The 20086-nt window shown below is 45.6% G+C and overlaps 1 protein-coding gene across 4 annotated transcripts in view; it reads left to right on the top strand.

The window, feature by feature from the left end:
• Nucleotides 1-20086, top strand: part of EXTL3 (exostosin like glycosyltransferase 3) — a 132929-nt gene that overhangs the window by 36893 nt on the left and 75950 nt on the right. For all 4 annotated transcript variants that reach the window (XM_069011868.1, XM_069011866.1, XM_069011864.1 and 1 more), the window contains exon 2: nucleotides 5202-5276. The gene's annotated coding sequence lies outside the window, so the exon portion shown is untranslated. The remainder of the gene's footprint in view (nucleotides 1-5201; nucleotides 5277-20086) is intronic.

Raw genomic sequence — 20086 nt, 5'->3', positions numbered from 1 at the left:
AGAGGCATTTTGAAGTGGTTCAGACATCAGTGAAGAAAGCTGAAAGGCTTTGTTTTACTCTCCTGACTCTGGGAATATTGGCCAGTTTGTCAGCTGGGATCCATCCACAAGGGAAAGGTCCAGCTGCACGGGATGATGTGCTGGTAGCAAAGGAGGGAATGAGAGAGCACACGGCATCTCTTCCCAGTGATTTTTGTATCTCTGATCAGATGTTCATTGGTGGAGGAAATCACACTGAAAACGACCACAGAGCTTTCTGTTATAACTCCCTAACTTGAGGCTGGATCATACAAAGCAAAGCCTCCGAGCCTGTGAAGGGGGTTTTGTGGAGGAGTAAAGCTCATTGTCAGCTGCCGTGTTCAGACCCTTGGGAAATTGTGACCATTGTCTGGGCTATTATTGCTTAATAAAAGCTTTGCATTTCCTCATTCAGGGCCTTGAAAATCTGGTTCTGTGCTTTTAAAAATAACTCAGCGTGAGCCACAATTGGGAGCATTCACAGAGGAAATTCTTCAGCCATTTAAAACAAAGTGAAGGGAGGAAAAAAAAGGCTCTCCTTAAAGTGCTTTTACTTATCCGTGAAGAGAGCGAGTGTGTCCCAGCCGTGCTTCCGCTATCTGGGGGGAGCACAGAGGCTCTGCTCCTGCTCCTGTTTGCTTCCAGCCTTCCAGGATTTTGGGTTATCCAGTGCTATTCCAGCTGGGGAACCTGGGCTGGACATGCTGGATGCATCCTCTTGTTGTACTTCTTGTGGATGAGCACCTCGGGACAGGTGGGACCGGCAGTCACTGGTGGGGTTGATGCTCTTTGTGCTTGATGCAAAAAAGGCAAGAAAATGTTTTTCTTTCTGCTTGTACCAGAGGCCATACCAGAAAGGGTCACTTCAGGCAAAAGGAAATGTGGTCACGTGCTGAAGGATGTGCAGGATTTAGGGCACCCACTCTGCAGGCTCTGTGGGGAAGGGGGCAGAGGAGGGGGTGCTGTGGGCTCAGAGGTGTTCATCACCCCAAAGTTGCTTACTTGTAGTTTTTACTCTTTCTGATTTCTGCTGTGAAGTTATAGCCCAGCACAGAAGCCCTGAACTATTTTGCAGATCTGCTTTGGATGCTTCTTTCTTTCCCTATGTCTGTTCTTGGGTTTATTTTCCTTCTGGTGTGGAAATAATTATATTGCTTGTTTCTTATGTTCTGGCTCCGACTAAGAGGACGAATGTACTCAGGTTTTTTTATGTTGTGGTGGTGGTTTTTTTTTTTCCCAGTACAGTTTCTGCTGTTAAAATATTCTGGACAGCAGTTGCCGCCCACGTAGAGCACAGAAATGTGTTTAGTGGTTGCAAGACATGCTTGCTCTGGGTGTGCCTCGTTTTGTTCAGTGCCATGGTGTGTGGAGAGGATGACACTGGGCTACAGCAATGTTGCCAAAGACACCTGGTAGTGAAGAGGGTGATGACTGGGATACTGTCTGGGTTGTATTTGTGATAGGAAATGAATTATAGGAGAAAATGCCTCTTCCATGCCTCAGTTTCTCCACCAAAAAACGAATGCTGCATGATTCCAGAGTGTGTTCATTAGCAGGAATTACTCTGCTCCCTCTTACTGTCTGCTGGAGCAGCTGTGATGTGCACAGGGATATGTGGTGATGCAAAGACTGTGGACAAGACACAGCCCTGCAGTAGCTGAATTCTGTCACACCATTGTGTGGTTTGGTGTTGTTTGAAATTTTATAGGTCATGTGCACCATTAAAATGATTTCCATGCCTATATTTGGAGAATCTGCTGTGCCCACTTTCATTTATACCCATGTGCCTGATCCAGGGCCATATGTTAAGAATATAACTGCTTTTAATTTATTCTTTTTTAAAGCCGTTGGTGTCTAAATATATCTAATAAAAATGCAGACTGGAGCTCTTTAATGAGGCGTAAGTCATTCCTGGCTCTCTTTTTTTATAAGACAAAACCACCTCACACACTGGCTTCTTTTTGTATGGACTTCTGCTTTGCATTTCTACACATTCATCATAGCATGAAGCCTCTGACAAAAGGAAATAAGAAAAGACTGTTTAAGAGACCGTTTTGCTGTGCAGAAACCTGAACCTTTGGAAAGTGAAAACTCTGGGCTGCAGCAAGTGAAGTCATGGGCTGTGTGTGATGACAGAAAGGAAAAATAAAAATTATAGTGCTGAGTAAATTTAGTGTAGTTGTGAATTTTACAGAAAAGAACAGGAGCTGTTAGGAAGGGAAATATTTTCAGTTTTGTTCCTTTCCTCTGCAAAATCACAAAATTCAGGTGACGGTTGGAAGTTTTTTGCTACCCAAAGGAGAAATCTTCATTTTGCTGGCACCCAACTTGCTGGCTAAGCCAGTGGTCAAGGCTGTGAGCAGCAGCATTGAGGTGGAGGCTGGGGATGTGTGGCTGTCCCCGATTTGGCCATTCTGGGAGGAAATGGCTCTGCTGCAGGAACAGCTCAGCTTTGCAGGCGCGTTGCTGCTCACGCTGTGCAGAGAAGGTCCTGTGGCTGTGGTTTGACAGCTGAAGTCAGAGTATGGTTGTGAAATCAGACTCTGCTCACACTTGTTGTGGTTGTATGGTTGTGGCTGGGTGTGAAATCCTGAGTGGTTCCGGCAGTGACAGCACTGGGCCTCGCACAGCTGGTCCAGAGTGGGGAGAAAAAGGAGATGTGCTTATTTTGGAAGGGCCTCTTCTCACTGCTCACAGGCTGATCCTGCATGGTCGGTGTGGTGACAAGCCCCAGGTTGGGGTCCCAGTCTCCTTTTGCTAGACAGGACCCAAGACTTGCCTCACCAGGTTTGTGGAGGAAGAGAAGTAGGAGAAGGGAGCCTTAGCAACTCCAAGCTGTGATCCAGGACTGAAAGCCAGTGGTTTTGTGTAAAGAACAATAGATCTGTGAGACAGAACAGATGAAGAAGAAGTTGATGAGTTTTCTGAAATGCTGGCCCTTGTGAAAAGTTTCTGAGAAAAGGTAGTCAGGGCTGTGGTTTTTAATTTGATGACCTCTTTCCACAGGCAGTCAAACTTTCAGATTTAGCAAGGCCTTGCATAACAGGAGGTGCTTTGTTTACAGGCTGCACATTCACTCATAGACACAGGAGCACAATGATAAATTATTTAATTATAGATACCCAAAGAAGCGAACCAGGCGCCTGCTGGGCTATGTTGTCCCTCTGGTTTCCCACTTTGCATGGTTTCTTGCTGGCTAATTCCCAAAATCCAGCCGTTTGCAGAAGTGGTCTCTCAGTTATTAATGTTAATTAGCGAGGTTCTGCTCTATGAGTATTCCTGTAGCACACACCAAGTGCTCAGCTCGTCACCCGTGTAATGAGCGTGTACACAGCCCCATTGTTAATTAGCTGCATCCCTCCAAGGACTTATGCTCCTCTTGGGGATGGAAGTTTAGTGTGGAGCTGCCTGTGGTAGTTCGAGCAAGTGCCCACTGAGACTCACGTGCAGACTCTGCCATAGTTGGGTTGTCAGCTTTTTGCCCTTTGTTTTAATCTTAGTTTCTCCTCTGTGCATTCTCCTTGCTAAGCAGCATGGTTGCTAATATTAGTTCTTTGCAGGTTTGCCATTAGAACCTTGTTTTAATCAGTGCTGACAAAGTCCTGGCTGCATCTGTGCTCCAGGTAGGGGTCGGATTTAAGTGTTCTTCAAAAAGCAAATTTTATGCTGCAAGAACATGGTGCTCCTTGTGCTGACAACAGTTTTGTACCTCTGCCTCTTAATAACCATCCTGTAGTAACACCTTCTTCCTTGATTTGCAAAACAACTCCATTCCAAGAAGAAATTTCCTCCTGAAAATGTGGAAGTGCAGTTTGTTCTTGGCAAATCCAACTGGGGCTTTCTTATCGCTCTGATTTAATATCCTTGCTGATGGAATGCTCCCGTTGTGGGGGAAACGTCTCTGAGAGGTGATTCTCTCTACAGAAGAACATTCCCCTCCTTTTTTTAACACTTCCCTTAACAGAAGGGAAGAAGCTGGTAAATAATATGACTGTAAATGAGAACCAAATGATACTTTAATTTTTATATATGTTCAGGATAGAAAAGCAATGTGAAATCAGGACGTCTTTCCAGAAGAGGAGCGTTGTTCTTAAATACCTCTGCTTTGTCCCTAGTTTTATGTGTTCAGTATCATCCAGAAAACTCTTGGTTTTGCCGTTTGATTGTAATTTGCATTTAGATTGGCTGCCTGAAGGGAGTCTTTTGCAAGGGGAGATGGGGCTATGTGGCTCCAGTCGCTTGCAGATCTGGCTGAAAGTAATGGCATTTACATAAAAACCATTAGCTCTGTTATTGATAAACATGAAAGGCATCCATTTCATTTAATTTTTTGATGAGGAACTTTTAATATAAGCATACAATAGCACTGAGGTAGAAACATTCCTGCCCCCCCCATCCCTCCGTACTGACCTCTTGTTTTAAGGGCAAGGTTTGATTGGGATTTTGTTGGTGGAGAGATGGGAAGTTATTTCTATTCCAATTTACTGGAGTAGCCAGTTGTCTTGCTACATTGTGAGGAATTATTTAATGCTCATTTTAAGAGGTGTCTCTATTAATTGAACGGGGATTTAATGTCTCCCTGAAGCACAGTTGGTTTGTGTGTGATGTATACTAACATGTATGGCTGGCAATTCTACGGATAATCTTTTCCTTAATCAAAATGGGTTTAAGCAGAACTTCAGTGGCGCCTCATTAAGGGGATAAAGTGTGTTGGAACAACAAATGTATTAAAGGGAACTTCTTTGGTGCACTCCAGATCAGAGCCCGTGTAACCCTTCAGCACTGTGTTTGCATAAATATTTGTTCCCCTGCGTGTGTAATGGCACTTTGGGGATCAGGACGTGTCACAAAGAGCTGTGATTCACTGTCTCTGGAGCAACTGGCTTTGGGAAGCTGTCGATGCTGCTCTCATGTATAAATACCTCGCTTTTCTCCTGGGCTGGATCAGGTCTGACCTCGAGAGCCTCCAGAGGCAGCTGGTGCTGTAGCTGTTTTCAAGCATTTGCTTGAGAGACCTTGCTGAGAGTTTTGCAGGTGCTTTGAGTTCTTGACCTCAGAGCTGGGGACATGAGTGTGTCTGTTTTGCATTGATTACCTGGCCTACTTCTTGATATTTCAAAATTTTTGTAAAAATTTTTTTGGCCACTTTATCTATATTTACAGCTCTTTTTCCTCTCTAACAGGCTCCAGACAGATGAGTAGAGAGCTGGCTGCAGAAGAGGGACAGATTGCAGCTTGCCAGCTGATCACCGTGTACAGTGAGTACCTTCATATTTCAGGAATAAAACTTTCTGTAGTGCCTGATGTTGGCCTCAAATGCCCGCCCATTGGGGCCCAGCATTAAGTCTGCATGCTTGGACAGTGTTTTTCGAAAAGGACAAGCTTCCTTGGCTTAACTCTTGTTTTGGGAGAAGTGTGCTGCAGCTCCTTTTATCTGAAGTGATAAATTATGTCCTCATCCCACAGCCAGGAGTGGCAGAGCAGAGAACTGCTGCAGTTACATCTGGTGCCTGCTCAGGGCTGTGGCAAATCAGCACTAAAGGTGTCACCTGAGGCTTCCTGTGCTGCAGAGCAGAGGAGGCTGCAGGATCAGGAGTGGAAATGCTCCATAACGCTATTCCAGTCTTGTTGGAGGTGTTGGAACTGAGTGAGGAGGGTGGATGAGGGGGCTGCCGTGGCACATGCCAGGGTTACTCATAAAGGAGTGCTGTGAAATCAGCCAAATGAGGCTTGGCTTGACTGGTAGGCAGAAAAGAGCAGGAAAAAAGCGCTGGAAAGCATTATCCAGCTCATGGTAAGGATGGCAGTTTTGCCCTGAAAGTGGAGGAGAAAATCCTTATTTCATGGGGAATTTTTACACATTAAAATATCTTGCATGCGTGTTAATGGGCTGTAATAACGAGTGTGTGCTTTATGAAGTGTCTGCAAACATCTTAGAACTCTCTTCTGTGAGGGAGTAAATACTTGAGCTAGTAAATACTGATTAATTGGAATGTCTTGGCCCATGTGGTGCAGCCAGACTGAAATTGGGAATTGCCTGATACAGGTGTCTGAAAGGCAAGTGCTCTAGTACTGGGTGTAAAATGCAGGTGAGTGTGGGAGCTGCAGCAATTGAGTTTATTGTGACAGCCTTAGCAGGTGATTCTCTGAGGATAACATGGGATGATGAATCCTGGAAGTGTTCTTTAACAAAAGTCAAGGGTGAAGTAAACATTTAGAGACTGTGTTGTGTCATTGGGTTGGTGTGGATATATCCAGGGAGCAGGGCAGAGAAATCCTGTGCTCCTGGGAAAGAAGAGAAGAGAGGCAAACTTATTTGTGGCTTCCTCATTTCTCTTATATCCAGCCAGTACATTCAGGATGTCCTGGGCTCAGGTGTCTGTTCCTGTGTATTACAGCATTTCTTGTTGTACTTCTGGATCCAGGAAATCTTCCTACCCCGCTTTTGTGCCTTGCCAGACACAATAGGGACTCCCCTCAGCTGGAACACGGCTCCAGTGAAAAATTCAACAGTGAATAACAAAAGTGGGAGTAGCAGTGAGGTCACGTGAAGGACAAACAATGCCATTATTGACCAACGGTGCCATCGTGCCAAGGTCCTCATCGACAGCTCTAATCCCAGTGTGTGCTCTGAGCCGGATCTGCTGACTTCAGGAGCTGGAATCAGTCAATACCATTGAATTCTCCTTCTCTTTGCATATCTTAAGGATATGTAGGAAGTCTCAGGCTGACAGCTGTGCAGTCTGCACAAGGCCACGGGCTGCACAGGCTTCCCCCAGGACATCATTTGGCCTGTGCAACATTTATTACACTGCTGTGGTGTGCAGCAGGTTCAGCATTGACCTTCAGAAGCTCTTCTGGGTTAGTGGGCCTGGTGGCTGGAGGAATGAATGTAGGAGACAAGGATTTCAGGTTTGGAGTCCTTTTTAGGGTGGAAGATTGTGATTAAAGGAAGAAGTATGAATTTAGGCCAGTAGGAGATAGCTGAGGGAAGAGCTGTTCTTGGCAGGGAGCTGCAATAGAGAAGATGCTGCAAACAGTCTGCGATTGCCATGGAGCAGAATGGGAAAACAACCTGTTTCAAGGGACTCCTTAACAAGTCATTCTTATGCAAGACTCTCTCCATGACACTAAATATCTAAATAACTGGGTTGGGCCTGGAATCTAAAAATATTTTCAGGAGACTCATCTTCAAACACCTTCTGAGGCTTCCTGGCTTGGCAGCAAAGCCAAGTTCTGCAGGAGTTTGTGTTGCAGGTTCCTTCCTGTGAGGATGTGGCACCATCCACATGAGCACGAGCGTGGGTCTGATGCCTCCTGTGCTCCACACAGGCTCGTGTGCTCTTTGCTCACAGCTGCAATGAGGAAGAGCTGGGGGAGAGCACTTTGGTATGGCAGGGAGGATTTGTGCTGCCTGTACCTGCTGCAGTCCTCCCGAGCAGCTCTGGGAAGTGAGGGGGTGGAATTCCTGCTTCTTGCTGCTGTTCTCCTCAGGAGATGCTGTAGACTTTTGTCTGCTTCTTAAAAACTCTGAACATGGCAAACACCTGAGCTGTGGGAGGCCACAGGTCTGTCCTGTCTCCAGCTGTGACCAGAAGGACAGAATGTCCTTCATCTCCCATCAGCTTATTTAACTCTTTGTTGAACCTCTGTGTGCTTCCAGCCTCCGTCCTGGCATTTCAAAGTTTAACTCTGTGTGATGAACCACTTCCTTTTGGTAACTGCACCTACTGCCAGCTGTAATAATTAGCTCCTGTTTGGGTAATTGCCATTTGCCAATTCCACACTGGTAAAACTCTGTAAATCCCTTCTGTGTCCCCTGTCAGAGGCCTCTTTTCCAGACTAAAATGTCCTAATTGGTTCAATGGTCCTTACAAAGATGCTTCATGGTTTTGACCATCTTCACTGTATTCACTATATTCCAATTTTTGGTCATTTTTTCTCCTCTTGAATGTTCTTCCTAGAAGACTGAAAGAACCTTTGGGTTTCTGAGGTTTTCATATCCTTTTGCTGCAGCTCTCTGTATGTTTAGCCATAGAAAAGAAACCAGGAATTTTGATGCTCCTTGTAAGAATAAGCCACAGCCTTTTAATTATTATTTTTTTAAAGCAGAGGTTTATGTGTCTAATCTAAAAAGTCAATCAGAAAAGCTATGAATAAACCTGATAGCATTCCAGTGCACTGAGTCACTAGAACAATACATTGTTAACAACGAGCCCTGGCAAGGTTGTGTGGCTTTGTGCTAAAGCTGTCAGCCAGGATATGGGATGTATCTTTGTATCCTGCAGCAATTTCGTGAAACTAAATGGCTGCTGGTGTCTGCTGCATCTTCTAAATGAGGACAAGAAACATTCTGGATGTTAAACCTTCTCCCCCTCTCTGTTGGATAAGAAATGATATCAAAATAGAGAATTGGTCTTATTTAGATAAATATAAATATAAATATAAATCGGTGTCATCAAACAGGTTCTGGTTCTGCAAGGGCAAGGCCTGGCTCTCCATCCCCTCTGCTTTGCACAAATGATATTTATTTTATTAGTGGCTTCCAGAAAGTAGAACTGGAAAATGACGTGATTGAAGTGTTAACAGCAGGGCTGCAGTGAAGGGCTGCAGACTGACATGCCTGGGGCTGTGACAAGTCTGTGGTTTTGTCTATCTGCCCTGACTCAGATCTGTGGCTTTTGTGCTGCCCTAAGGTGAGTCAGGGCTCCCACAGGGGTGATTAAAGCCCTGCCCTGTGGGCAGCCTGGGAAACTTGGGCCTCTGTTCAGCTAAGGAACACTTGGATGTTTTCCTCAGCGCTGAATCACGGCTCCATGGCCCATCCAGAGCAGTTTTTCCCAGTGTTGAGGTTTATCTTCCACACCTCCACTGCTATTTCCACCACCGTGCTTTTCTTCTTTCATCTCTGCTGCCTTCCCCAGTGCTTCCTTCCTGCCTTTAAACCCAGAGAACTCCCAGGGTCTGTCTCTGCTGCACTGGTGGCTTCTGTTCTGCACACGGAAGCCAAAGGACCGAGTCCTTGTAGCAGTTCTCTCCCAAAGCAGCCAGTTTGTGCAGCACAATCAGTTAATTGCACAGATTTGTCAATAAAACACCAGCTCCCCAAAGCCTCACCTGGCCTGCCAAGATGTGTCACCTATGCCTCACCCAGTCCTGAACCCAGCTGGGGAGTCCCCCTGGACAGGGGACACCTATGGCATGAGGAGGAGGAGGAGAGAGGGAGAGAAAGACATCCAGAAACTATAGGTTGATTTTGAGTCTATCACTCCTCAGGGTGTCCCAGCCCCTGTGCTTGTTGGTGAAGCTTGGAGGTTTTTTAGTATTTCCTTGCCTTCATGTATATATATTTTATAAATGCAAAAATTTATATTTATGGTTCTTTCTCATTCTTCTTTTTACTCTTGCATATGTGAAGTTGCACAGAGCCAGCCTGCCAGCCCACAGCCAGCCTACTGTAATAATTTCAGCTGTAGTTTAGTAAGATAGTAAATTGAGAGTAATTTTTAATCTGCTTGAGAGAAAAATAGTGTAATTGGCTGTTTCTCCTGGTGGTTCCAGCATTATTTTTGGCCTTAGAGGGTATAAATGCAGCAGACATTGATCTCCCTGAAATGAGGGGTCAGCTCTTCCTGGACAGCACTGGTACACTGCATCTATTTCTTTTTATGTTACCTTTTTTTTTAGTACATTGCCTGAATAATACAGCCAGTGTGGAAAGGGCCTGTAAAATGCTGAGTTGTGTGGTGGAATTTTGCTCTGCCCAAGTAAATCTCTTGTGATGAGAGACTCCATCCAGGGGAAACCTCCTGGATTAGCTTGGGACAAGGGAAGGTTTGGAGACCTCGCTGGGATCCCTGCTGTGATCCAGCCACACTGGGGAAATGGAACTTGGAGAATCCAGCTCTGTGCCATCATCCAGGGAACTTTTCCATTTAATGCAGCCATTGAAACTGGGAGCAGAGGCTGTGTGGGACAATGTGTAATGGGGGAGCTGGAACAGGCTGCCTTTGTGGCACATCACAAAGCCAGCAGTATGTGCTGGAGTGCTCCTCCTTGCTGAGCCTGGAATGTCAGCTTGGGTTGTGTTCTCCTCCCTTCCCGCCAGGAACTGCTTTGGATTTGGGGAGAATAAGTCACTGTTTGTGTGTTTATTTCTTTCCTGCTCCCAGTTCTTCTTGGATCACATGGGGGATTAGAGGGAAAGAGCTCAAGTGAGGTGAAAACCATCAGGTTGCTGTGAGATCCTCCGTGGTGTGTTAGTGCAGGGCTGCAACTCTCCAGCTCTCTTCTTGCTCCGTAGAACTCCCTGACAGGAGGTTGTAGGGAGGTGGAGTCAGTCCTTCTCCAAGGAAACAAGTGACAGGATGAGAGGAAATGGCCTCAGGTTGTGCCAGGGGAGGTTAAGGTTGGATATTAGGAGAAAATTCTTCATGGAAGGGGTTGTCAAGCATTGGAACAGGCTGCCCAGGACAGTGGTGGAATCACCATCTCTGGAAATGTTAAAAAATGTGTGGATGTGGCACTTGAGGATCTGGTGTAGTGGTGAACATGGTGATGGTGCTGGGTTGATGGTTGGATTTTGTGATTTTCTGAGGTCCTTTCCAACCTTAACGATTCCATGATTCTTTTATTGGTCTTGTTGTTTTTTTTCATTGTTAAATAACAAAGCTCAGCCATCCCGTGGAGTGGGATGAGCTTTAAGGTCCTTTCCAACCCAACCCATTCTATGAACTTGTGGCTTCATTTATCCAACAGCAGATACTGAGAGCCTTCTCTGGAACTAAATTCAGTGTATCTGACCTTGGACACCTGGGAAGGGAACGGTGCTGGGATGAGAACCCTGCAAGGTACAAAGCCTGAGAACAGATGAAAACTTCTTTGTGATACAAAAATGTTGCAGTAATTATTTAGTATAATAAAACTATTTCAAAGTTGTTAAGAAATGGCTCTCCAGGAGGTTTGCGTTACTGTAGCAATGATTGGGAAACAATGGCAGTAGCACAAGTTTGATTCTGTGAGTGAACTCTGGAGACAGCGGGGTGTAAATGCTTTCTAGATCTCCTCAGACTTGATAACAACTTGGGAACTTCTGCTCTGGGTAAAAGTGCATTAGCTCACATTGTCAGGTGAAGCTTTTGCTACACTGGAGGTTCACCTGGCAGTTCAGAGGGAGGCCCTTGGGAATAATTGTGGGAAGCACAAATGAAATCCTCCTTGCTTTTGTATGAGTAAGGAAGATCCCAGTGCAACTCCATCACAGAGGGCCCCGATATGAAAAGGATTTACTTTGTGAATTGTTCTGTCGTCACTCAGCAGGATAATTGACTTCTGATCAGGATGGAAGTGTAGCTGAAGGTTGGTGTTTGAGGTTCTGAAGTCCTCTTGAAAAGGCAGAGCTCTTCCTCAGACAGCAGTGGCTCTCCTGAGAACAGGATGCTGGAGACTCCGTTCTACCGGCATTGATGCAACAGCTGTTCCTGTTTAAGCAACTTTATTTCTTCCTCCTCCTGTTGCAAATCAAAGGAAGAGTGGGAATCAGTGTTGTTATTTGCTAAGAATTAATAACAAGGTTATTAAATTTTTCACTGCTGGAGATGTTTTTGTCACGTGCTTCCTGCCCTCCGTGGCTCTCAGACCTGCTGCTCTCTGGTGATGCTGATGACTGAAGGATACTTATTCCTTCTGTTCCCAGCTCCCAAGTGACTCAGGAGCTAAAAGCAAGCCAAGATCTGTGCCTCCCACAGGCAGCAGAAAGGCTGATGTGGAAGTCATGGGCATCTTGCTGTGAAGATGATGCTTAAAATTTTAGAAGAGGAATTCTTCTTGGTACAGAGTAGTGAGCAGTGGGGGCAGCTTTACCTCTCTGGGGAGGCTCCTGGGCAGAAGAGGTTTCACTTCTGCCCCTGAGAGCAGCCTTTAGCCTGGACCTACCTGCATTAGGTAATGCTGCTGAAAATCCTACCAGAGACTTAAAGAATCTCCTGAGTTGGAAGGGATTTACAAGGATCATCCAGTCCAACTCCTGCCCCTGCACAGACATCCCAACAATCCCACCCTGTGCCTGAGAGCGTTGCCCTAACTCTCCTTGAACTCTGGCAACCTTGGGCGTGCCCTGGGGAAGCAGGACTTGAATATTTGTTAAGAGTCAGATTATTGTTTTGCATATTAGTATTGACACTGTTGAAAAGAGAGGGGGAAGATTTTGGAAGTGGGGGTGGATCAGGAATGAGATTGGAGTTGTGGCATGGTGCCTCAGCCCTTTCTATGAGTAACCAGTGGTGGCTGCTCTCTGGACAGAATGGACCTTACAAGACATGAGCTCTAGGGTGTGAAAGCATTTTTAGAGAGATTTAGGTTCAGAGGGTTAGAAGGGGATTGCAGTGCTGCACTGAAACTGCCCCTAAGGAAAGGAGGATGCACTTCTTCCCTCCTGTCTCCTGTGTGGGGCTGCCTGGACTCTGCTTCATCCTGCTGATCCAGCTGCTGCCTTTCCCTGTGGACAGATTTAGAGTCCTTTTAATTCCGGCTGGAGTGCTCACCGTGAGGCATCCCAGAGCCGATGCCTTTGAGGAGGGAAGGGAGCTTTTGTCAGGTCTCCAGGGAGCTAATTTATACAGATCCTCTTGGGTTCACCGGCCAAGTGTGTCTTTGTTTCCATGTGCTTTTGCCTCTGAGATGGAATCCTAAGAGCAAGGCCAAGTGTCAGGCTGCTTCTGGTGGCGGGGCTGCAGCTGCACAGCTCATCCTTTTGGGGCTTTAGCATGAAAAGAAGGGAAAATTGCCAAAATATTTGGGCTGAATTGGCTGTTTCAGCCTTTCTGGTCAAAGTTGGGTTTTGTTGTTCCAAAGTTGTGGATTTTGTCAACCTTTAACCTTTAGGCTAAAGCACTTTTTAATAATGAGTTTATTTTATCAGCGATGTAAGCAGGAGATTAGAAGGTGTGTGGGAAAAGAGTGATCTTGCCCTTGCCAGCTCTGATAGGTATCACTGGTATGTTAGTGTCTGCTGGATTTTATTTCTATACATTAAAAAAATCATGAATATTTAAAGAAGTGTGTTACAGCTGCATTTTTTTCAAGCCACGATTACAAAAGGAAAAATAAAATTGAGACAGAAATTGACTGCTTGCTGTTGAACAGTGAGCTTTGCCTAATAGCCAAAATTGAAAGTTTTTACATGTCTGCATTGAACAATCTCTCCAGAAACTTCTTAGAGTGGCGCTCAGCCTGAATGGGAAAGCTTTTAAAAAGTCTGTTGGAAGTCCCAAATCAACAGGGGGTAGATGGAAATATCAACAGGAGAGAACAACCACATCTGCACAGCCCAAGTTTGTTTTTGGAGAGGTTTTCCCTTCTCTGGAGAAGGAGAAAATGCAGAGTGACAGAGAAATGACTGGTGAAACCCAATGCCACTGCTAGTCTCCTGATGGTTTTTCCTGCTCAAATGAAGGCCCCTGTTTTTTTCTTTGCCTCTGTTCATTTTATTCAGAGTAAGTGTTCCCATTATCCGGTGTGTGTGAAAGGCTCCTGGCTACTGCCTGAGCTGGATAATAAGGGAGTAAGCCAAGAGCAGCCTAATTTATAACTTGTGAAGTGATTCTCTTCAGAGCACTAATGAGCAGTGACCCAAGCACAGGTAAATTATCTGTAGGTTTTCTTTCCCCCCTTTCCTCATAAATCTCTGATCATTTCCCTCCCCAGGCAACCTGTCTTTCACCACCATTAGCGTTGTCTCAGTTTTTGTCTACATTCCAAAGTTGAACCACTTTATCCACAATTGATGTGTGCTCCTCTAGGGTGGAGAGCACAACGCTGGTATAAAAGCATTTCTAATAGCATGGCTCATTCTTGTGCTGGAGAGGAATAATGGACATGGGATACAGCTTTAGAGTTAGAAAGCTCTCTAAATTTAGAGTGTGGCTGTGCATTGTAGCTGAACTGATCTTATGTCAAGCTGCTGCTGCAAGGAAAGGTTTTGCTCCCAGCCTGGTGCTCCCACTGATCTTTTTGCACTGATACAGATCCAGTTCCTTCCCTCTCAGTCCAGACAGTTTTCTTCCAGCCTAACTCCCTGATTCAGCTCACTGTGGACCCAGGCTTGGAAGCTGGGGAGGAGATTCCTCTTTTCAGCAGCACCAGGCCATGAGATCAGCTGAGCAACAGTGAAAAACCACATCCTAAGTGAAGCCGCTCATGCCAGTAGCATGTCACTGCCTGAAAGGTGTTTCCAGTCATTCTGCTCTCTCCCTGTTGGCAAGTGATGTGTGGGGCAAAAAGCAGTGTTTTCCTACTGCTTGGTTATCCTGAATAAAGTTACTCCTCCTGGAAGTAGCTGCCTTTGCTGACAGCCCCCAAAAGAATGCAGAGAATTGTGGGCAGGCCATTCATGTGGCACATGCTCTGTGGTGTTCTGAGTGCTACAGCCAACTGGAAAAATAATTAAAATCCTGATGTTTTGCTGTTTTTTGCTGGATGTTGTTGGATACTTAATGGAGCTCGTTGGCAATAAACACTACTTCCCTGGGGATCTTTCCAGAGTCATTAAATCTCGTGAGGGATAATCTGGAATAGTCTGCTGTTTGGCTGGAATATTTGCTGGACATAGGAGCTGCAAAAAGGGGCCCTGTCAGGCATCCTTGAGCAGCGGTAGGGTGATAACAGAGGTGAAGGGCCAGCACAGGGGTTACTGAAAGTATTAATTACAGATGATGTCTGAGTCTGTAAATAAGAAATACAGATGATGCCGTGGTGGTGGAAAAACCCCAACCTTTGACTTTGAGGACAGTGTTGATCCCCAAAAGGAAAATTATAAGAGGCCACAAGCAGTGACTGAGAGTTACAAAGTGGCTTTTAGTCAGAGATGTGCAGATTCCAAACAATAGTTTGGGTGGGAAAAAAAGGGAATTAGTTCAACAGTTGTTGGGTTCTTTCTGAAGCATTTCAGAGGGGGCTTTGAGTTGGTGACTGCAGCAGGTTGTACTTGATGTAGGAGGTTTTGAGCTTGTTTATACCCAGTGTCAAATTCCAGGCTACCGAGTAATGCTTGTTCTGTGTGTGGTGTGTGCTCCCCCAGGAGAGGGCGAGCACAGGTGGGGGTATTGATCTCTAGAAGGTCACAACAACAGCTGCAAGGTGGCCTTTGCAAAATGCTTCACCTGCAGAGGGACATGGGGCAAAAATGTGCTGCTTTCTGCTCAGTTGGGGCTTTCCTTTGCAAAACGTGCACTTTCAAGAGGGATTTAAATGCGATTTCCAGATGGTAATGTGATAGTGGGTTTAATGCTGAATTTTGAGGGAGCAGCCTTTGCTGAATGTAACCTTGGGTGAAGTTGAAAACAGCCAACCAAAAAAAGCAAAAAGGGAAGTGATAAAGAGCTGGCAGCCATACAAATATGGATTTGTGTGGGAAGGTCAAAATGTGCTGGGTGTCTTATCGGAAAGCGTGGAATAACAAGACCTGGCCCCTGCCCCTTGCCTGGAGACCCAGGCTAGCTCTGCTCCTCCTGCAGCCTCGAGTGCTGAGCCTCACACCTCTCCTTGGAGTTTGGAGCAGGGCTGCTCACGTGGCAGAGTGGCAGCAGATCCAGAGCCAGCCCAAACCCTGCAAATGTTTGTGGGAGAACCCCCAGACCAACAGCCAGGAAAGGTCAGTGCAGCTGCCTTGCATTGCAGCGTGTGTTAAAACACAGGAACAGTTCCCAGCTGGAATTGCCCTAATTCCAAGCTTGTCATCAAGATGAAGTGGACTGCAAATAGATTTCTGTGGGAATTGCTCCGGATGTACAGCACCTTTAATAATGTCTCAATATCTACCTCACTGTGTGCAGTTTTAATATAACCAGAAGCCAAGGGCAAAAATGGAATTATGAGCCAAAATACTTTGACTTGATCACTGAAAACTACACTAAAACATTATTTTAATGCCTGTAGTACCACGGTCCTGAGTGAGCACATTGGAGAAGCAGCTCTGAGCTGGGTGGCAAAGAATCATAGAAACAGAATATCCTGGGTTGGAAGGGATTCCTAAGGATCATCGGGTTCAACCCCTGGCTCTGCACAGACACCCCAACAATCCCACCCCGTGCATCCCTGAGAGCATTGTCCAAACGCTCCTGGAGCTCTGGCAGCCTTGGGAACCACTCACTATTCCCTGGGGAGGCTGTTCAAGTGCCCCATGACCCTCTGGGGGAAGAACCTTTTCCTGATACCTCTGCATGGGAAGAGCAGGAGCTGGATCTGGCTGGTGGGGCTGGGTGGAGCGAGCCTGGAAAGGGTCGCAAAGGGGGTAAATAAATGCCTCAGCAAACATCTGCTGCCTCTACCCCAGGTTTGTCTCCTGGCTGTGCCAGATTGCAACAGCACAGGTAATGCTGGAATTGCACAACCAGCTGCCTGCTTCCCTGGGGAGGTTTCAGGTTTTCCTGGGTCTTTGGAGCTTCCTGTACCTTGGATTAGCAAAGAGAAGACGGTGGCATCTGTGTGACAAAGCTGAGTTAACGGTGGTGGCCCCTTGTGCTGTGGCATGTGTCAGCCTGGTTTTTCAAGCCATACCTGCCAGCTCCTATGGAAAATTCCTGTGGCCATGCAAGCTGCCAAGAAAGCCATTTGAGGCACTGGATTAGCCTAGGGAAAGCTTTTCAGCTCCTGTGCTTGCTCTGAATGCAGCTTTGCAGCCCTGGACAGTCTCCAGGCTTGATGGGCACATGGTGGTGAAGCCTGTGCTGTGCCCTGTGGGTTACACTGTAAACATTAATGGAATATAAACTGTAGATCTGTAAAAACACTGTAAGCATAAATGGAATATAAACTATAGATCTGTAAAAACATTGTTCAACTGTGTGAGTAATCACTGTCTGCCTTTGGGTGTGTGAGCTCTGCAGGAGGGACACTGTCCCACAGCGTTTCTGCTGGATAGGGATCCGCAACAGTCTTGGAACGTGCTCCACTTACTCTTAGGTTTCCTTTCCAATTGCGGCATTAAATGTATTTCTAACTGAAATATATACTAAATCAGCTGCTTCAGGGATTTGGGGGTTTTTTTGAACAGGAAGGAACTCCAAATATGCTTATTTTCATGGTAAGATCACAGGCATCGGCCACCACTGTGTATTTTGGTGTTTTAGTTCACATGTGTGTTTATGCATTTTATTCCTGACCTTGCAGATGTTCTCAGCTACTCTTTTATAGATCCAACAAACTGACCCTTGCCCTCTTAAATACCAAATGTTCCATGTCAATTTAACAAATAATGGAGTGGTTTTCTTCTGAGGAAAAGCTCTTTTTTCCAGGACACAGTGGTACTCCTGCCCTGCCAGTGTAGGTGCCCCAAATACTTTGTGCCTCTTTTGTCTTTTTTGGTAATGATTTCACAGCTCCTTTTTATTTCCACTGCTTCTGCCTGCTTTAACTCACTGCTTTGGGTTAAATTGACATGATTACTTTTTTATCCTGTTGGAGACTGGTGTTTTATGTGAATATCTGAAATAGGAAGCTTGTTTGGAATGGTAAGAGTACAAGGAGTGGCTGAGGTCACTGTGTTTGTCCAGCCTGGAGAAGAGGAGGCTGAGGGGAGACTCATGAGGGCCTGCAGCTTCTTCCTGAGGGACAGCTCTGATCTCTGCTCCCTGTGAGCAGAGACAGGACCCAGGGAAAGGCTGGAGCTGTGTTAGGTTTAGGTTGGATATCAGGGAAGGGTTCTTCCCCCAGAGGGTGGTGGGCCACTGAGCAGGCCCCCCAGGGAACGGTGACATTCCCAAAGCTGCCAGAGCTCCAGGAGTGTTTGGACAACGCTCTCAGGGATGCGCAGGGTGGGATTGTTGGGGTGTCTGTGCAGGGCCAGGAGTTGGACTGGATGATCCTTAGGAATCCCTTGCAACTCAGGGTATTCCATGATTTTAAGCCCAGGAAAGGCTGTCACCTTGGAAGAGGAAAACCAAAGGAAGAGCAGTTGGGTTTTGTTTTTCTTTTCCAACTCACCGAGGGTTGGTGTTGTTTTAAAGCTCATTTGCAGTGCCTGTAGTCACCTCAGAGTTTGGCTTTTCTGCAGAGTCAAGGCTTCTGTTGGGGCAGTAGTCAGAGAGAAGTGAGAGGGATCAGCTCCATCCTGGCTGTGCCCTCCGGAGGGCTGCTGGATTGGGAAGGTTAATTTGTGTTTTTAATGGTGTATCTGTGGGGCACTTCCTAAGTACAAAGAGCAGCTTTACCTTAAGTTAAAAGTGCCTGAGATATTCATTCCCCTCTCTGCAAAATACGGATAAATACTTCTTGATCTGCCAAAAGGGGCTGTGTGGGTTTAATTAACATTTGCAAAGTGCTTGTGGATAACATCTTTCATCTGAGACTCTGAAGCGAAATATTCTCGGCATCCTCGCTCAGCATCGCAATTATTCCTCCAGCTGTCGCGAGCTGTGCCAACAAAAACTGCTCTGCTGTCATCAAGGGATTGTTGATGCCTTGTGACTTGTTTTGATTTTGATACTCTCTTCCCCCTACTCCTTCTCCCCATACAGTTGCTGTGTGAAATACAGTGGATTCTCCAGACAATAAGCCTGTTCCTTTCCTCCACAAACTTACTTATGTCTCGTGTTATGTTCTTGCTTGTGCCTCTTTTTTTGGTCTATGCCCTTGGAATAGAAGGAAGTGTCTTTTTTTTCTTTTTTTTTTTTTTGTTTCTCTCTTCTTAAAATACTTTTGGTCTTGTTTTTTTGTATCTCTTTTTAAAACACTGCCATCATTTGTTAAATGCCAGTCACTCCAGAAAGGCCTGCTGGTCCATGTGCTGTCATTTCTTATTTCCAGGTGGATGTGAAATATCAGATGAATTCATTCATTCCCTGGGCTTGGGTTCCCCCAAGTTCCCACTCACAGCATTTGGGGAGTTAAAACTTCCAGCTCTGTTCTTCCAAATGCTACTTTTATTGCTAACAGTGCTCTGTGGAAGCCTCTTAAAAATCAATATTTCTCAAATTTAGTTTTAAAGGAAGTCTTGTATGTATGTAGTCTTCAAGGCAACAATATTACCCCAACAATTTATAAATTAAATTACAGGTCCTACCCAGGTTGAGGTTCAGCCTTTCTGCAAAACCAGAAGCACATCTGAGCTCCCCCAAGTCTATCCCTCAGGTAACTGTGGCCATTTCTATTATTTTTGTGAAGATTCATTAATCATGACTTAAAAAGCATATGAGCTTTAAATTTATTTATTTAATTTTTTTTTTACTTGAAGAAAGCACAAACTATCATTTGAAGTCTTAGAACCTCTAAGCTTATAATTATCTGTGGGAATGAAGACTACAAAGAAATTACTTCAAGAACAGCTGTGTACGGCCTCTTTCATCAACCTGTGTGTTAAAGCTGGCTCTGTTTGCTTTAGCACTTAAACCCTTGCTCCTGTTTGCCCTTCACATGGAATAATGCTGTGGGAGAAGGAGCTGGGGTCTGTCCCACTGTGTGCTGCTCCTTTGGGAAGGGAGCTGGTTCTTAGTGACATTCTGTTGTTATTGGCTGAGGTTTTAAAGCCAGAAAAATGAAAGGCAGCACGAGAACTCCTCTCCCCCTCTTGAAACTCCAGGTCATAAATCGCAGAGCACACAGCAAAATGTGGTTATTCTCTGCCTGGTGCTTTTGGCTTGAGGGGTTTGATGCTCCAAATTGAAATTAATAGCCCTTGTTCCCACTGAGGGTGGGGGGAGTTGTGACTTCCCGAAGATTTGTGTCCGTGTTTGTCAGTGTGAACTCCATTATGGGAGAAGGGATGTCTGACTCCCACGTCAAACGTAGCAAGTTTCATCTTCCCAGATGAGAGTTCTGAATTCTGCCAAATGTGTCAGTGGTGGTTTTAAAAACAATAAATCTGACCATGGTGCATGCACTTCCCTCCTTACCAGAGACTGGGATGTGGTGAGTGAGTACAGCAGGAGCTGGGATGAGATCCACCACTGCCTCCCTGTGCTTTGGGCTTGGGGGGGAATGCAAAATCTTTGAGTGAGTGATGACTTAACCAACAACTGTGATTAAGAACTGAGATGAGCCCATCTGAGCACCTTGATAATCATTTGCTGTTTTT

Source organism: Aphelocoma coerulescens, chromosome 3 (genome assembly GCF_041296385.1).
Source record: "Aphelocoma coerulescens isolate FSJ_1873_10779 chromosome 3, UR_Acoe_1.0, whole genome shotgun sequence".
In the NCBI taxonomy this organism is placed as follows: Eukaryota; Metazoa; Chordata; class Aves; order Passeriformes; family Corvidae; genus Aphelocoma; species Aphelocoma coerulescens.
The sequence above is the reverse complement of the archived record's forward strand: the minus strand, read 5'-3'. Positions and strand labels throughout refer to the sequence as shown.